This window comes from Leguminivora glycinivorella, chromosome 5 (genome assembly GCF_023078275.1).
Source record: "Leguminivora glycinivorella isolate SPB_JAAS2020 chromosome 5, LegGlyc_1.1, whole genome shotgun sequence".
In the NCBI taxonomy this organism is placed as follows: Eukaryota; Metazoa; Arthropoda; class Insecta; order Lepidoptera; family Tortricidae; genus Leguminivora; species Leguminivora glycinivorella.
Genome location: NC_062975.1, coordinates 9,023,606 through 9,043,312, shown reverse-complemented (window position 1 = coordinate 9,043,312; position 19,707 = coordinate 9,023,606). Strand labels below are relative to the sequence as shown.

The 19,707-nt window shown below is 37.4% G+C and overlaps 1 long non-coding RNA gene across 1 annotated transcript; it reads left to right on the top strand.

Moving 5' to 3' along the window:
* The first annotated feature begins 8,236 nt into the window (after window positions 1–8,236).
* Window positions 8,237–19,096, top strand: LOC125226674. The gene is made up of 4 exons (XR_007177107.1): window positions 8,237–8,544; window positions 9,098–9,210; window positions 17,758–17,843; window positions 18,955–19,096. It is a non-coding gene; the product is annotated as an uncharacterized LOC125226674 (long non-coding RNA).
* Window positions 19,097–19,707: the final 611 nt, after the last annotated feature.

The following is a 19,707-nucleotide window of genomic DNA, read 5'->3' as shown; positions in this document are numbered from 1 at the left end:
GTTGGATAAAAAATATGGAGAAACTAAATGAAGTACATAGTTATCTCTGCAGTGATCTGCATAATACATTCCGGCTCGAGTTACCAAGTGCCTAGACAAAGTTCTCTGGCAAAGTCTGTCGGATTCATTCTATCGTCCACATTCTTTTAAGTGCAACTTTAGCTTTCACACCCGAAATTCTTAAAATGTTTAAGACATGTTTTGAATTTTACAATCTAGATGATATTTATGAAGGTGCAAGATACGCGATTGTAACTTACTTGTACTGCTAGGATCAAATTTTCTTTTAGCACCTATACATTTTCAACACCACGAAAACTTAGTATCCATACAATAGGCTAACTAGACTCGTATGGAATTTAGCACATCAAGTTATTGTTTTCTGTAGTATTTGACTTAAGAAATCAATATTTATAGCTTGCGGGGATTAAAAGTGCGTGATGACTGCGTATTTTTAATTAAAAATGTGTGTATGTTTTTTTTAAATTATGAACTCCGAAAACGGTTTTGGCCATTGGAGTGACGTCACATAATTCAAATCAACTATGGAAATTAGAGGTACTAATTTAATCTCTATCCTATCTCGGACACTGGCAATCAAATATATGAAAGAGCGCGTTCCTAGCACACAGTCTAAGCTCGTGTAAGTGAACGCGCACTATGCTTGTATGAGTGACATATGACAGGTCGACTGTTCGCGTTTTTGACAGGCGGTAACTGTGAGGTAACCGAGAGGGCGTGGGCGGCACTTTCAGCGGGGAGCGGGAGTGACCATACTGTACGATAGTACTCTTTATTATACTGTGTCTCTATAGAAGCAACCTCTATTGTATTAAAATTCATAGTCGTTGCTCGGCTGTGTAGCAAATATTTTATCTAAATCGACTTACGTCATGTCATAGATATTCTATAGATTAATATGGCTGATGTTGTTTTTGCCTGATCACGTATAAGTAAACTTTAATTTATTTTTTTACGGTTTTAAGTCGTAATTAAGTATGCTACTATTTTTTTTCGTTTAATTAGACAGTAATTAATAATATAAGACATACTTTGAAAAATGGTCAAGTAGCCTATTACCAAAGCTATTTAATTATTATAACAACTACATGTTTTACTTTCTTTTCTAATGTATTAACTAAGTGATTGTGATGATATACATATATCATTATATGTGCGTTTTATTTTCATTGCTGCTACCTTAATTGAAGCTTCATCTAATGAGATTATGTTAAATATGAACATTTTCAACACAACGAATACGATTTTCATTTATCTTTAAACGAAATCACTTTTAAAATAAAAATGAAGTACTGAGCTTAATATAAAGCACAATGTCTCAGAGAAAAATAATAGCAACGAAGAAATGTCTTTTAATATTTCTTGTCAATTCGTGGACTCTTTTAATTTCCTAGATTAATAACTGGGAGATAAATTTCCAGTTAGGTTGTAACAATAGTGGCGGGCTATGGCGGCGGTCGTAAAGCGTGGAAACATTTAGAGAATTGCGAGCGACGGTCCGGCTGAATCTACCGAGATTCATCTGTGACAAAGAAAATTGTAGGTAGGTAACGGGAGCGGCATTCGAATTTCAAAAATCTCTTGTTGCCATTCAGTAAGAATCATCTTGCTCGCAAATCTACGTCAGTATAAGAGGGATGTCCGGACAGATATTTGAAATTAAATTGGCATCAATTAGTACGTTCGAATCGGCCTCTGGGGGTAGAAACTCGCCGCACGTAGCCTCATTGCAATAAATACTTACCTGTATTAACGGCGAGGGCACAACGTGTGTGCCAACGAAAGGAGGTCTAGTAGGAGGGTTTAGTACCTTAGAAGGGTTTGCTTGATCAATATTGAACAATGGTTTTGATATATCTTAGAATCCTCTCGCTTCCTCTGTACATTGTAAAGTGGTGCTTCTAGTAGGTTGATTCCACAAAAATATCCCGTCTCTTATTTTTGAGACCTCTAACTATATACAGAAAACCACAAAAAGACTTAAATATTTTGACAAATCAGTTTCCCAATTTTCACACTAAGTACCTATACTTTTTAAAACAAAAGAAGCACGTAAAGCGCGGCGGCCAGTGCGCGTATGGCACGACAACCTCAATGGTAGCACAAACCAAGGAGGCTGATAGCGGCTTACAATAAATACATAAACATAAGTTGAAATCCGATAATCCAATGCCATTTAATGTGTGCCTAAATCGACAAAAAACCTATGTCCAAAATGTTTTACTTCGAAATCTCTTTGAAGCCTTATTGCGACACTTATATTAAAATACAGACGCATTAAAAATGTATAATGAAAATAAAACTGTGACCCAAAACTCTTTAGTCACTTTTATGGCATCAAAAGGGTCCTATTTAAAGCTATAATTTAAATAAACGACCCATTCCACACGCGGTAAAAAAGATAAGTCGACTAAGCATAACGCGAGTAAACTATGCGTTAGAGGGTGAGGCTGATTCTAATGTAACAATTGAACGGTAGACAGTAACTGTTTCGATATCATTTTAATACAATCTAGACCTGTAAGGTAAGCATGGTCGCGCGATAAACGATACAACATCAGGCCATCCTTTTCGCACTATTTGTAAGTGCGATAGGGAACCGATGCGATAAAGTTTATCGAACTAGTGTGATACGCCCGCTGTTCCTCGTTTTGTCTGACGCGTAAAAAATTAATACTTTGCTCATTGATTTGCCATCAATAAGTTGTATAGTTGTCAAGGGGCATTCCACGATAATGTCGCTTACGAAATGCTTTTGCCTTGTATGGCAGCTATTTCAATCAAATCCGTAATAGTAGAGCGGCGAGAGGGTCTCGGAAAAAGTTGATGTGACTGGAGAGTATACTGCTGACAAGTGGCATCGTTGTGATCGCTAGACTTTACTGAGTACGAAATAATGACTTGTCGTATTCTCAGACTGTGGGGGGGGTTAACTATGACGTCACAAAGATCGCGGTCCCGGGTTTCAATTTTTTGCGAATTTGTCTAGAACCCCTTATCCAATTTTGAAAAATGAGGTGTCGATTGAAAGCGTAAAACATGCTGATTAAGATTTATTATATGTGAAAAGTATAGTTTTGTTAGTTATTTTTTAATTAACAATAATGCAAAAAATACGTTTTTTTTACTCTCTTTTTTGATTTTTGTGACTCAAAAAGGCAATGAAAACGGCCACTTAGCTAAAAAATATGTTATATAAATCATTTAACTACATTATTAAGCTATCTGTTGCTTTTTGAATTTCTACGATCGGATAATAAATGAGCAAACTACAACCACATACCTGTAGGCGGGGAGTACCGCTTGACACGCGTTCCCATACATTCGGCGTCTACCAAATTACACCTCGCGCAAAATTCGTTTCAAGCAGATATACCTCTTATCTTATTCATCGTAACCTATCAATATTGATATCATTTGAAAGCACAATTAAAGTACTTTAAAAAAGAATGTCAATAATTTTTTTAAATCAATAATCGCCAGTCTGTGGCGGTTACAAAGGAAAAAAGTGGGTATGCAATTTGACTGGTTTCCTAGGTTTGATACCTTAGACGAGTTTAAAAGGGGAGGTAAAGGTGACATATGGGTTTTTCCCTGGCCTAAAAGCTACACAGAGGGTCAGGGGAGAAAAAACTAGGGTTTAAGTTTAGTTTTAAGTTATTTCTTTCTTTATTTGTTGATTTTATTGTGTTTAATTTTTTTGTAATTTTATCAAGGATACACGTTGGTTTCTTTTGCTAAAAGTTGCCTTTTTTATGAGAAATGTTATGAATTTTATGGCTTTTTCCGATAGAGACTAAAATTAACTTTCAAATAAGGCCACATAGTCATACTTTTACTTATATAATATTAAGGGTATGACTATGTATCAGTAGGCCACATAGTCATACTTTTACTTATATAATATTAAGGGTATGCCTATGTATCAGTATGACTATGTGGCCTTATTTGAAAGTTAATTTTAGTCTCTATCGGAAAATGCCATGAAATTCATAACATTTCTCATAAAAAGGGAATTTTCAGCAAAAGAAACCAATGTGTATCCTTGATAAAATTACAAAAAAATTAAACACAATAAAATCAACAAATAAAAGAAAAATAACTTAAAACTAAACTTAAACCCTAGTTTTTTTCTCCCTGACCCTCTGTATAGCTTTTAGGCCAGAGAACAACCCATATGTCACCTTTACCTCCCCTTTTAAACTCGTCTAGGGTATCAAACCTAGGAAACCAGTCAAATTGCATACCCACTTTTTCCTTTGTAACCACCGCAGACTGGCGATTATTGATTTTATGAAAATGATTGACATTGTTTCTTAAAGTACTTTAATTGTACTTTCAAATGATACCAATATTGATAGGTTACGATGCATAAGATTAGAGGTATATCTGCTTGAAACGAATTTTGCGCGAGGTGTAATTTGGTAGACGCCGAATGTATGGGAACGCGTGTCAAGCGGTACTCCCCGCCTACAGGTATGTGGTTGTAGTTTGCTTATTTATTATCCGATCGTAGAAATTTAAAAAGCAACAGATAGCTTAATAATTTAGTTAAATGATTTATATAACATATTTTTTAGCTAAGGGGCCGTTTTCATTGCCTTTTGAGTCACAAAAATCAAAAAAGAGAGTAAAAAAAAATATTTTTTGCATTATTATTAATTAAAAAATAACTAACAAAACTATACTCTTCACATATAATAAATCTTAATCAGCATGTTATACGCTTTCAATCGACACCTCATTTTTCAAAATTGGATAAGGGGTTCTAGACAAATTGGCAAAAAATTGAAACCCGGGACCGCGATCTTTGTGACGTCATAGTTAACCCCCCCACAGTCTGAGAAAGCGACAAGTCATTATTTCGTACTCAGTAAAGTTTACCGATCACAACGATACCACTTGTCAGCAGTATACTCTCCAGTCACATCAACTTCAAAACTAGACGACTTTTTTCAATTCCGCCGCCTTACTATAAAGCTCGAGAAAATACTGCAAGTTTGTTAACCAAGCATTAAAGGTTGTCAGACACAACTTCGCTTTCTTAGCGTCTTCAGAAGTACTTATTAGAAGAATTGTGTTTCGTAAGCAAAATTCTCGTGGAATGCTCCTCTAGCTAAATTATGTATAGACACAGAATAAATAATAGTACAAGCACAGAAGTGGTACAGAGAGCGGCGTTTTCGAAAATCTCATTTTAAGATCATAAAAAAATAATTTCGTAAGCAAAATTCTCGTGGAATGCTCCTCTAGCTAAATTATGTATAGACACAGAATAAATAATAGTACAAGCACAGAAGTGGTACAGAGAGCGGCGTTTTCGAAAATCTCATTTTAAGATCATGTTTTTTCTAACTTTAGCGTTCTGGATTTTAAGTTTTTTTTATACTTTCGCTCGGTAGGAAAATACCCTAACATAGGTCTAAATTGCACATAAATAACCATAATAAAATATGATCTTAATACAACATGATTTTACTGCCATAATATGAGTTAATAATGCGTGCATTACAAAGGATTGTGATTTCAGGCGAACTATCCGTTCCTAGAATGAATAATTCGGGTCTACGGAAATAAAGTACACAGGAAACGAATTCTATCCTTTTTTAGGGTTCCGTAGTCAACTAGGAACCCTTATAGTTTCGCCATGTCTGTCTGTCCGTCCGTCCGTCCGTCCGCGGATAATCTCAGTAACCGTAAGCACTAGAAAGCTGAAATTTGGTACCAATATGTATATCAATCACGCCAACAAAGTGCAAAAATAAAAAATGGAAAAAAATGTTTTATTAGGGTACCCCCCCTACATGTAAAATAGGGGCTGATATTTTTTTCCCTTCCAACCCCAACGTGTGATATATTGATGGATAGGTATTTAAAAATGAATAAGGGTTTATTAAGATCGTTTTATGATAATATTAATATTTTCGGAAACAATCGCTCCTAAAGGAAAAAAAAGTGCGTCCCCCCCCTCTAACTTTTGAACCATATGTTTAAAAAATATGAAAAAAATCACAAAAGTATAACTTTATAAAGACTTTCTAGGAAAATTGTTTTGAACTTGATAGGTTCCGTAGTTTTTGAGAAAAATACGAAAAACTACGGAACCCTACACTGAGCGTGGCCCGACACGCTCTTGGCCGGTTTTTAATAGTTTGCCCATAGCCACTAAAAATAAAATAATACATCTAAATTATAACATTTATGTAGAATAAGGTTAAAAAATACATTACGATTATGCGTAGGTATTTATACTTAATGTGTTTATTTCGTTTCATTTCGTTTATCCGATCAGATATCGGATGTAAGAGCGATATTTCATATAAGTATTAAAGGCGCCATCTTTGATTTTTGCCTGTGACATTCCTGCTACATCCGATATCGGATCGGATAATGAAAACGATCTAAGACTCTAACGCTGATTAATACTCACGTTTAAGCATGACTCACACTAGAACGGGGCGGACCGTCGACGGAACGGCGCGGGACGACGCCGTACGGCAGCTCGACGGTGCGCCATCGCCTCCTGCCCGGCACCGGGCCATACGATTCGAGTACACGCAACCGTTGAGTCTACGTTCACGACGCGGAACGGGGCGGTCCGGTAGCGGGCTGTCAGACCTAACTGAGTCGCCCGAGCAACGGACTGTTGGTTTATGTCAAATGTCAGTCAAATTGAAAATGTAATTTTAAGGAGAAAAATGGACCAAAGTACGAGACCAAAATTTTGGCTCTTGCGGAAATAATAGCTAACGAGGAATCTGCAGCTTTAACAACACAATTGGGCGTTCATTCACTTTTACGCACTCGTTCGGAATACGGGGTAAGTACTAATTATATGCAACATTAGTTAAAAATAAAAGTCATTAAGACGTACGACGACAAATTTAGTGATTATTTTTACATGACTCAAGATTATCTCGAAATTAATAGTAAAATAAAGAACACCATTTCAGAAACCCATTTCCAGCAAACGCCATCAGGCTCTTTGCTTTAAGGTAATTGCTCAAGGTTTTAACGCATTCACTGCCACCAACGCATATACGCGTTTTCGTTACTTTCACCAATTTGTGACTTTGCCTTTAGTGCCTTCGACGCACAATATGTGAGTCCTGACTTTGTATGTCATGTAAACATTAAATTAGTATCGACTCACATGTGCGTCGGAGCCACTAGTTTATACGAAAGCGACTGCCATCTGACCTTCCAACCCGAAGGGTAACTAAGGCCGTACTGGGATTAGTCCGGTTTTCTCACGATGTTCTCCTTCACCGAAGAGCGACTGGCAAATATCAAATGGCATTTCGCAAATAAATTTCAAAAAAAACATTGTTATGAGCCGGGGTTCGACCCCGCGACATCCGAGTTGAAAGAAGCACGCTCTAACGCCTCTAACCACTAGACTACCAGTGCTTATACTTACGAGAATATATGGTACATGTAGTAAACCTAATTTTATGTAATTTGTTTTTTTTTTGTCTAGAAGGGAAAATGGGAAACTAAGATACACAAAGAGTATCTGTTGTTTTTCCTATTTCTGTTGATAAGATGTCATTCTTTACTATTATTCACACGAGTAAAAACGCATTTACTTATGCTATACAGACAGTTTCTGTGTAAAGCACCAAAATGTATGTAACTAATATAGTTAACAGCATCATAGGGATCTTCCGTATAAATACGAGGAAATATAGTAAGTAGGTAGTATTAACTTATTATTGCAGCTTTTTGAACGTGGAGATTCCTTCGAAACCCTGTCCCTCAATTTTAAGATGGGGCTTTCGACTGTTTACGTTTTAGTGAAATACGAACTGATGAATTTGAGGCTGTGGCATTTAACTCAAATACATATCTACATTGTAGCACCTGCTGATAGTGGTTCAGTCTATTTTAATAACAAAAAATATTTTTAATAGCCAAGAGTTTGCTTTGGTTGGCTCACTTCGCTTGTTCACTCCGCGCCATAATGTTTAGATCCCCCCACCATATGTATTACATAGTGGCTAGTGATCCAGTCGTCGTCGGTTCATACATATCATATCCAATCACCAAATATAATGTTTTTTTTCTATAATTGTGATTTACGATTAATGTTGCTGCTATACCAACTTTAAAAAAACATTGATACTTACTTATCTTCTTACTGGCCACATCAATCTGTCAAAATTTTATGTCAAATTTATCGCTTATTCATCAATGTAGTCTAATGCGTATAAAATATAAATATTGATGTAAAATTAATATAGGCAGTAAAGTTGTTAAAAAGGGATACATTTATTACTCAAATAAGTTAGACAGCATGACAGTAAAACCAAACCATAACAGTGAAACAGAAGGTACCTATTTTGTACCAGTTAATCTTCGGGCTAGATCTCGCTCGTGCGAGGAGGCCCTAAAAGACTTGTGAACCCCTTGTGAACGCCCTCGGTGATCCTTAACTGGCGTGAACTGGCGCAGGATAGGGCAGAGTGGCGATCTCTTGTGTCGGATCTCGTGTGATCCTCTTTGGGTCGCTGAGCCAGTGAAGTAAGTAAGCAAGTAATCTCCTGGACACAAAGAGATGAAATACTACTGGGTTCCTTATAAGTGTCATTGAAAACTACGATACCCACAGATTTTATCTGTGAAAATACCAGCATTCTTGCTAAAACGTGTGTTTAGTTTTTCCTACCCTGTACATACCTTGCTGCGCTTTAAAAATTGCGTGAAGCGTGACATGGTTGCCTTTGATATCCCATGGTACCAGTGGCAGCAACTGGCCGAAAACCGGCCCATGTCGCGTCGTGCTGTCCACGACGGTCAATCCAAGCACGACAATGCCGTGTTCTTCTCTTTGAATGATAAACGCATGAGGTGCCACGAGCAGGTCTCCAACCCCCTCCCACCTGGGAGAGCATACACTTGCCGCGTTTGTGGACGAGGGATTCTCTCTCGAATTGGGCTACACAGCCACGAAGTGTCGTTCGAAATAATTCGGATGCTGCTTAAATCATCTGTCATCCTATTATTATACATAGGTCCCATAATAAAAACCCTATAATCAAAGACCCATGCTTATTGTTTGTAAACCTGCTTTCAGATTATGAGTATTAGCCACGATATAACTCATGAAGGAGGGAGAACCTAGAGAACAAACCTATGGAACGAGAGACGAAGTTGGTCATAAATAGAACAGGAGCGATGAGATATTGGGTACGTGCAAAAATTTATTTATTTTACTTTGAACATGTAGTTAACCCTTAAACATCTGTTTCATAGACTGTCTTTGTACCCTTCTCCCCTGCTTTAATACCATGTTATACTCGTAGCTCAACTTGACTGTGATAATGACTTTAAGATGAAGTATTTTTCACTTTTCCGTTCGTCCGACATATCGTGAAAGTTTACAGCTCCGAGAGCCACTAGCTTTAAAACTAAATATTGCTTTATTATTGTATTCAGTGATATTCCGTCGTAGTTTGCTATGGAACCCTACAGAAATGAGTATTACATGTAATTACCTGGTAACGATACGAAACTTGACTCAAAGATCCAAATTGTTAGATTACAGGAGGAAAGAAAAAGTTAAAGACAAATTATTTTTGCCACCACGTAACAATGAATAAGTTATGTAAGGGCTTGAATTATCAAATTCTGTTTTTGTAATGCATACAACATCTGTGACCTAGAAAAATGGCTATAGTGTTTAGTATAGTATACAATATATATTATTATAAATAAGTTGCCACGCCTTAATAGTGTACTTTTTTAAGTCCATTGTAACCATGTATATAAGACCATGGATGCAATAAATATGTAGTCAATATGAAAACTTGATGGTATGTCTATTTTATATTTGTGTTTTTTAGATTTATGTCACACATTTTTTGAGGTAATTGCTTTTGTGTGTAAACTTGGATTTTTGGTAGGAATATTTACAATTAAGGTTGAACATCTTTGGTTTTGTCTGGTATTTGTCAGAATTCATTCCATAGTTCAACTATGAGAGGCTGGAAGTTGCTTATTATTTTGTAGTTATGGCTAGAGAACTGGGATTTCTTAGGAATTTTCCAGCCCTTGTTCATTAGGTACGTCTTCGCACTAATTATGCACCAGCGATATTTCCATAAATCAATTCTAAATTCAACATTATACATAAAATAATACCTACGTAAAAGACGTCGAACAAGGTAATGTCATTAAATATAACAGTATGTCGAAAGAAACAGTAATGTAGTATACTATATGCAGACCTTAATTTTATCATATAAGAGGCAAGCGATCAGAAACCATGGACGTCCTCAACACCATATGTTTGTGTTGTACCTACAGTTTGGAATGTGTAAAACAAAGTAGGTACGTAGTTTGAACGTATAGTAAGTAGGTATAGGTATACACTCGTATATACGACCCTTGATATATGACTAAAATATTTCTTTGTTTATCTAGGTAGATGTCATTCCCGTCGTACTCGGTCGTACGTTCTATTACGTGAATTACGTCGTAGTAAAATGTATTCAGTTTGTTGTTAGGTTGTAAAGTTAGATATCTGGGGCAGGGATACGCAAGAAGTCTAGGCTATGACGTTTCATCATCCTCCTTGCGTTATCCCGGCATTTGCCACGGCTCATGCCTAGGGTCCGCTTTGATAACTAATCCCAAGATTTGGCGTAGGCACTAGTTTTTACGAAAGCGACTGCCATCTGACCTTCCAACCCGAAGGGTAACTAGGCCTTATTGGAATTAGTCCGGTTTCCTCACGATGTTTTCCTTCACCGAAAAGCGATTGGCAAATATCAAATGACATTTCGCACATGAGTTCAGAAAAACTCATTGGTACGAGCCGGGTTCGAACCCGCGACCTCCGGATCGAAAGTCGCACGCTCTTACCGCTAGGCCACCAGCGCTCTAGGCTATGAAGTTTATAGGTATTTATTAAGCCGTGGCATAAGTAAGTGGTGGCGGTAAATGGATCGTGATGTAGCTATAGAGTCGTCTTTTTTTTAAATACCACGTCGGTGGCATACGATCCACATGATGGAAGTCACAATCGCGTTCTTTCAATGCCTTGATTGATTGCCGGGAGTGGACTTAGGCAGTTTCATGTGCTCTACCTGCCCCTTATGAGAATACAGGATTGCATACCTATTTATATGTATGTATGTATATAGCTGAGCGTTACTGTTCTAGCCTCCTGTTTCTCTCTGCTCTCCTTTCGCTCTTCTGTAGGGGCGCGACAGAGCCAGACTGCGTTTTGTTTGCCATGTAGCGTTAACAATTTGTCACTTCTGCTAGGCTGGCAGGTGAAAATAATAATTGCAGTAATAAATATTAAACATTTGTAGTTAAAGGTTGGCGCTTCCTATTAACTATAATATAATGTACCTGTATCAGGAAGACCCGCTTTGTAGATTTGTTATTTGCAGAGTAACAATCAAAAGAAAAAGCTTGTTATGCTAGTGCATTTTTTTCTATATGCATTGTGTTCTCGTGTGTGTATTATAGTGAGGTTTAGAAAGATTTGATCGACCACTGTAGCGATACGATCACTGTGTAGATGTGGCTCAGGGTTCAGCTCGTAGCCCGAGGAACAGGATCAGCAGCAATAACGTAGACCACGCCTTTAGATTTGTATAGTTTTAATGAAGAATAAAGTATGTTCTGTACAAAAATAAGTAAGTGCGTAGGTAGGTATATAAAATGGGTACGTATGCGTGCATCTAGTAGTGACATCAATAGTAAATTAAATACCTTGAGTGGGGTTCGATCTCTTTGTAGCAACAGCTTGGACAATCATAGGCCGCTTAATATCGACGCTGGCTCGCTCCCGATAATGTACGGTCGGAAAAAGGCGGTAGGACCATGTGGCCAGAGGGATGAGGATGACACAATTACACACACTAATAGTCGAGTCTGTACGAAAGTACGGTTCCTAAGATACAATTTGCAGTCCATCTGCATCAGCCGGCAGCCCCTAGGATTCACGATTTCATTTCCTTTCCACCCCTTAACTACTAAGTGTGGCTATGGAACTTGAGCAGGTCGATGTGCTCTTTCTATCCATTTTGGGAATACGGGCGTGAGTTGTGTGTGTAATGAGTGAGTTGCGTGAGTAAGGGGTCTAAAAATTGTGATGAGTCATCATGGTTTACAGCACTAGTCAATAAGAGAAAAGCGACACCAAGGTTTTTTATAGGGCTGATTAATACAGTTACTTTTTCAGGTCACTTAGGCCTGATATATTTTGACATGTTTCATATCGTAGGAAAATAGCTCAAAAGCAAAAAAGAAGTTTAACGTTGCACGCGATAGACAGATAAGACCAATGATAATTTGGGTTCGAATCCCGGTACGGGCATTTGTTTGTGTGATGAGCACAGATATTTGTTCCTGAGTCATGGATGTTTTCTATGTAAGTATGTAAGTATTTAAATAATTTATAAAAGAAGATCTATAATGGCTATAAGGCCAGGCCGGGCAATAGTAACTGCAGGGAAGTAATAACTAATCAGAATATCTTCCATATTTTACATTATTCACTGTATTTCTATATATGTCCAGATAGTGTGTAAGCTGTTTGATAAGTTCACCGTGGCGTGGATGGCCTTGATATACCAAATGATCTTTGATCTACACGCTCGTGTAGTTTTCGACGAAATAGGTTGTATGCGCGTGAAAGACGGCCTCTCAAACATTCTATAAAATAGGTGGATTTAGTGTGATTTACATTTTTTTCTATAGTTAATTGCATAATTATACATATACACCATTCTATGTTTATTTGTAACTCAATCTTGAGATTTTTATGTTTTGATAGTATTTTAGCGATAGTTTACGAGTAAATTGCTCCGCTCAAATTGCGATGGCAGCGAATGTCGACTATTTGGTAGTATTAATTGCCCCGCCATATTTTATATGAAAATCAACAAAAGTAGTGATGTACTCGGTTCAAGATTTTGCATCGATATTTATACGTGATTTATTTATTTCATTATTTTAGGTTATGGAGATCCAACAGCTAGTATTACAATATAACACACAGCGGTTCTGGCTCTGGAAAGGGATATATTTATATTTTATGGAACGTCATAGTGTATAATCGATTATTTTAAGCATTTAGGCCCCTATTGTACAAATTATGAACAGAAAATAAGCCAGGGGTGCGTGGGTCCGCGGTATATCATCTATGGACACAGTACCGACATATTTCTAATAGGTACAATTCCTATCACTGTTTAGTATCGAGACCAGTTTTAATTACCCCGCTAACATCTTGTAAGTGTTTTTAGGGTTCCGTACCTCAAAGAGGAAAAACGGAACCCTTATAGGATCACTCGCGTGTCTGTCTGTCCCTCTGTCACAGCCGATTTCTCCGAAACTACTAGACCGATTTACTTGAAATTTGGCACACGTATGTAAACAAGTGGCCCAAAGACGGACATGTAATATAATTAAATGAAATTAAACGAAATTTAATCATAGGGGCCACTTTTGGGGGGTAAAATTGAAAATTAAAAATCAAAGTTATTAGAACTATATTGTGCTACATATCAAATGAAAGAGCATTTTATAAGCATCTCAAATATATTTTTTTTATAGTTTTTATTTTGGTTATTTAGAAGTAATTTAAGAAAATAAGCAAAAATGACCATTCCCCCCCCCCCCCCCCTTATCTCCGAAACTACTTAGCGTAAAATTTTCAAAAAAATACACGAGATAGCCCTATACCTGTAGATTACAGGAAAACCTATTAGAAATCTACAGTCAAGCGTAAGTCGGAGTTAAGAGAAAAAAACTCAAATTGAGATTTTTCACTCACTGCCGCTGCAAGTACTTACTAAATGTTTTGAAATTTTGTGAGCGCCATGGACAGGTAGAAAGAAATTCATTTCTGTTTAGAAATTGTTAAAAATTTTAAGCATTTGCCAAAATGACTTAAGTTCCTACTAAAAAAGAGGCGCTTACGACTGTTTAGAACTGCACTGACCATAATATTGCCCTAATAGGTCCAAAAAATGGTGTATATATACGAAAACAAAAAAATTGTGCCACCGACAACCAAAATCTGAAGTCTATTTGCTCTATCTCTTATAGTTTCCAAAATATACGCAAAATCTTTAAAGTACAAATCTAGTGTACACGTTGCCATCACATGTCGTCAGGCGCTCATGACCTTTTTGTATGGAAATGTCGAAATCCGACTCGCACTTTACCGATTTTCATAGAAAGTTGTGTTTTATTATAGTTTTGAAGGAGGTTTCTTGTTTTTAACCACCAACGCAAAAATATTATAATAATAATAGGTTTGACGCTTGACATGTCTGTCTGGCATCATAGCTCCCGAACGAATCAATCGATTTTGATTTAGTTTTTAATGTTTAAGGTGAATTCGTCGAGAGTTTTTTTTTGTACCACGTAGGTGGCAAACATGCATACGGTCCGCCTGATGGAAAGCGGTGACTGTTACATATGGACGCCTGCCACTCAAGGAGTGGCACATGTGCGTTGCCGACTCGACTCATTTGAAACTTGTACAAACCTGTACTTAGAAGGGGCCTGGGTGCCGACGACTCAAAGGACCGAAGGAAGGAGGGGGAAGGAAGGAAGGAAGGAGTACCGCACCCTCGTTGAGCTCTGGCTGCCTTACTCACCGGCAGGAACACAACAATGAGTAAAGTCTAGTGCTACTTGATTGCGGTCTTTTGTAAAGCGGAGGTATTAGACTCTGCTCTACCTTAGAGTATAAATTCAATTTAGTATTTTTATCAGTCAAGAAATTTAAATGCAGCGCCATCTATTATTAGTTTCGACAACTTTTCATGTGACTTTCCATGCCTAAAGGTTCGCACGTCTCAAGTCGCGTAAATTACTTAGTAAATTTTGCCGAGAGACGGCGCTAAATACAATAATACTCATTAGAGTACCTATACTTCTAGTCAAAGACATATATAACTCCATATAGACAGATAAAGTCTAAGAATAAAACGTACTTACCTCAGTACCACACAGAAGAAGGGCTCAGCTAGATGGTGCTAATATTAATATTAACACGCTTTTATTAGGTCGTCGTGTATGTAACTATGTAATGGAATCTACGGAGGCTAATTTAACCATCTTCCAAGGATCGTAGCGTAATGATAATTGGCAGCTGTATGTAGTTCTGATGACAGTACAATAATATGGTACTGTTGAACTGATCTGATGATGGAGCCGGAAGATATGAACTGGAACTACATGATGGAACATCGTATCATAGCTGTGTTTGGGTTTCTTAGAAAAGTCTTGTAATGAACTTTGACTACGATTAGGTTTCAAGGTCTGATGATGGAGCCGGAAGATATGAACTGGAACTACATGATGGAACATCGTATCATAGCTGTTTTTGGGTTTCTTAGAAAAGTCTTGTAATGAACTTTGACTACGATTAGGTTTCAAGGTCTGATGATGGAGCCGGAAGATATGAACTGGAACTACATGATGGAACATCGTATCATAGCAGTTTTTGGGTTTCTTAGAAAAGTCTTGAAATGAACTTTGTCTACGATAAGGTTTCAAGGTCTGATGATGAAGCCGGAAGATATGAACTGGAACTACATGATGTAACATCGTATCATAGCTGTTTTTGCGTTTCTTAGAAAAGTCTTGTAATGAACTTTGACTACGATTAGGTTTCAAGGTCTGATGATGGAGCCGGAAGATATGAACTAGAACTACATGATAGAACATCGTATCATAGTAGTTTTTGGGTTTCTTAGAAAAGTCTTGTAATGAACTTTGACTACGATTAGGTTTCAAGGTCTGATGATGGAGCCGGAAGATATGAACTGGAACTACTAAAAAGATCAACGTAGTATTTAAAATAAGTTGGGATAGGGTTTTCTTGAGACCCTTAAGAGCAAGTAAAGGGGGCTCAGGGGCGATCGAAGCCCCCACAAAAAGACTGATCAACGTAGTATTTAAAATAAGTTGGGTTAAGGTTTTCTTGTGACCCTCCAGAGGAAATAAAGGGGGGCTCGGGGGCGAAGCCCCCGCAAAAAAGAAAGATCAACGTGGTATTTAAAATAAGTTGGGTTAGGGTTTTCTTGTGACTGTTCAGAGTAAATAAAGGGGGGGGGGGGGGCTCGGGGGGCGAAGCCCCCCGCAAAAAAGAAAGATCAACGTAGTATTTAAAATAAGTTGGGATAGGGTTTTCTTGTGACCCTTAAGAGCAAGTAAAGAGGGGCTCGGGGGCGAAGCTCCCCACAAAAAAAAGATCAACAAAGTATTTAAAATAAGTTGGGATAGGGTTTTCTTGAGACCCTTAAGAGGAAATAAAGGGGGGCTCAGGGGGCGAAGCCCTCCGCATAAAATAAACATCAACGTAGTATTTAAAGTAAGTTGGGATAGGGTTTTCTTGTGACCCTGAAGAGCATGAATAAGGGGGCTCGAGGGCGAAGCCCCCGCATAAAAGAAAGATCAACATAGTATTTAAAATAAGTTGGGATAGGGTTTTCTTGAGACCCTTAAGAGCATATAAAGGAGGGCTCGGGGGGCGAAGCCCCCCGCATAAAAGAAAGATCAACATAGTAGAGAATGCCTTAAAGCATGAGTCCGCCTTTTGTACTGCAAGATTTTCTTTTATCACTGCTTCCAGTAGTTCCAGAGGTGGTAAATGATCTTTATTACTAGATTCACCTACTTTTATCAATTTTAAAGCACTAGTGGATAAAATGCGTTTTTACCCGCTGGTATTAAAGGACAAAACACGTGTTTCCGAGCTAGTGAGGGGAAAAATTTAATGTTGGCTGCTCGCGTGCGGTCCGTTTGTTAATGTAGGTAAGAATTTAGAATAGCGTCATTTTGTGAACATCAAAGGAGTGAGCCTTCTGTACTTGTACTATTAAACATATATTCTGTGACAAAACTAAGAACATGTGTTCCAAGTACAACATTCGAAATGCCGGAAAGTTAGTAGGTATCGACCGTAAATTGGCGAAATCCAATTTACGGTCAAATTAACACATGTGATGGACTGCCGTCTATAATAAATTGCCGCAATATGTGGTTGAAGCGCCTAGTGTGTCGAACTTTAAGTACCTATCGCTTAAAAAATTGGCTGGTCGAGCACCCGTTCTACACTTATGACAATTTTTTTATTACCTAATTAGAAAAATATTTTTGTGCATTTTTTATGTGAATATTGCCTAACTTTTTGTAATTTCAATCTTCTGTCTATTTATTCTCTAAGTATTATTGTTGTATGAATATTATTTTTTTAAATCAAATCTTGACGTGTAAAATGGCGTTGAATGAATAAATGAATATGAGTATGAGTAGTATGGTTATTTTAATCATTGAAAGTTTGTACGGAACCCTCGGTGGGCGAGTCCGACTCGCACTTGGCCGGTTTTTTTTTTAAACAAACGGAGAGACCTACATACAAAATGGGTGGTTTATTTAGTTTCCTTATGCTTTGACAAACTACATGATAACCGGATTACCAATGTAGGTTCACCGTAACGAAACTTATTACTAATTATCAATAACTATTTCTGCCATCTCATAGAAAAATCGCATTGTAAAGTATACGTAATTTTCATTTTTAGATGAGAGCCAGAAAATAATAAAACATAGATAACTAATCTACAGTGTCAACCAATTGTTAGTAATATTACCGTAGATAGTAAGTAGGTTTAGGCAGTCAAAGTTGTACTTTATATTTTTACCTTAATATTTATTTATAATACTTTCAAAGCCTACTAAGTAATTTCAATCTCACAGGCAGATTCTCCGGTCGCTGCTTGCTCCTCATACCCACCCAGAAACTCTGCCGTGTGTCTGCTGATATAAATGCTCTGCACTACAATGTTAGTAACCTTTGCCTATTATTTTTGTATATCGCAAGGAATCGAGAATTTTTATATATGCAATATGCATACAGATTGGTCCCATTTTCCTCAGAACCCAGTTCTGATGATGGGATCCTGGAGAAATCGAGGGAACTCCTCAAATCTGAAAGGCACATATATGGTGATTTTTGTGTTTTTTAAGGAACAGCATGCATTTACGTCCAGAACAGTGACATTTAGTGCAGCGGAACTGCTGCTGATGGTCAGAACCGAACTCCTCAAATCTGAACGGCACACTTTTAGTGACTTTGGTATTTTTATAAGAACAGCATGCACTTACGTCCAGAACAGTGACATTTGGTGCAGTGGAACTGCTGATGAAGGTCAGAACGGAACTCCTTAAATCTAAACGGCACACTTATTACTTTGGTATTTTTGTAAGAATAGCAACAGTGACATTTATTTAGTTATGTTTGTTAAGAATATTGAAAATTTTGTCAAGCTTCGATTTATTATAATCGGATTCAAGAGGAATTGAGGAAACTCCTCAAACCTTAACGGTATACGTATAATATTCATTTGTGTTGCCATCAAATAATGCAAGTATTAAAAGCCGTTTTTTACAAATACCTACATATTTCTACATAATCCAACATTCGCAAGTATCTTTCACCAGAACCCCAAAGGCGGCGGTTTTTTTTTTATTATATTAACCGACTTCTTTACCGAAAAAGTAGGAGGTTGTAGGTATATAACATATTTGGGGCTCACATTTGTCCATGTTTCATAGTATGTTCACCGATTACGTCGAGACCCGTGGTCAGATTACAATAATTCTGTTTTTGTTTGAAATGAGCTACCTCCAAAGTAGTCCCATATTAATCTGGAGCTGTTCTGATGATGGGACCTATGAAGAGTTGAGGGAACTGAAATTTTAAAGGCACATGTATGGTGATTCGGTGTTTTCTTAAGCAACTCGAGCAGTTTCTCTCAAAAACGAGTACTGCCATAAAGTGGACCTGATGCACCCCCCCCCCCCTCCAGCTCCCCACTCACTACTAACTACTAATAGACTTATTTACTACTACTACTATCTTTCTCGATGTTCATTCGTTATAATTTGTTTCAGAGAAACTGTTAGAAGGAGATCGTCCAATGACGGCGTTCTTGTGCTATCAAATAGGTACCTAATGTGAAGATAATACCTAGATTTCTACTCGTCTAATACCTCGCCTACCTCGAAAAATTCAATAAATCAATCAATCAAAATATTTATCGTTGGCCATGAGTTACAGAGATGTTATTATAATGTATGTACAAATAGTCTGCATGTCCTGCCTCATCAGAGAGGCGTACAATATAGTTTATATTCTGGCTTAGTAGTAATTAAAGGTACAGGCGTACAATATAGTTTATATTCTGGCTTAGTAGTAATATAGAACGAGTTTAAATACTTAGGTAAAGCCTGACAAGATTTTATTTGACCCTGAAAGAGTGTCGCTACAAACCGCTTTCATATGGCAATAATGTGCGGACGTCATATATAATGGGGACAGCGTGTACTGGTTTCGCTTTAATATTTGTAGAAAATGAAAACAGGGTTTTAGAGAATCAAAGTTTAATAAGCAAGGTTTAAATACTCGCTACTTGTTTCCGCACAGCCTAAAATCCATGAATCTTGTGCCTTTATCGAAGTCGTCGATGTTTATTTTCTTTTTGCGTGGGACCTTGTTTTTATACTGGTGTCAATGATGTAACGGCCTTCTTATTTCTATAAATATTTTTCACGGCAGAGCTACAGACACCTTAAATAAGAACAATAAATAAATTAAGCTAAATCGAAACCAAATAATCAGTACAGGACAACCGCACTATAAATTGT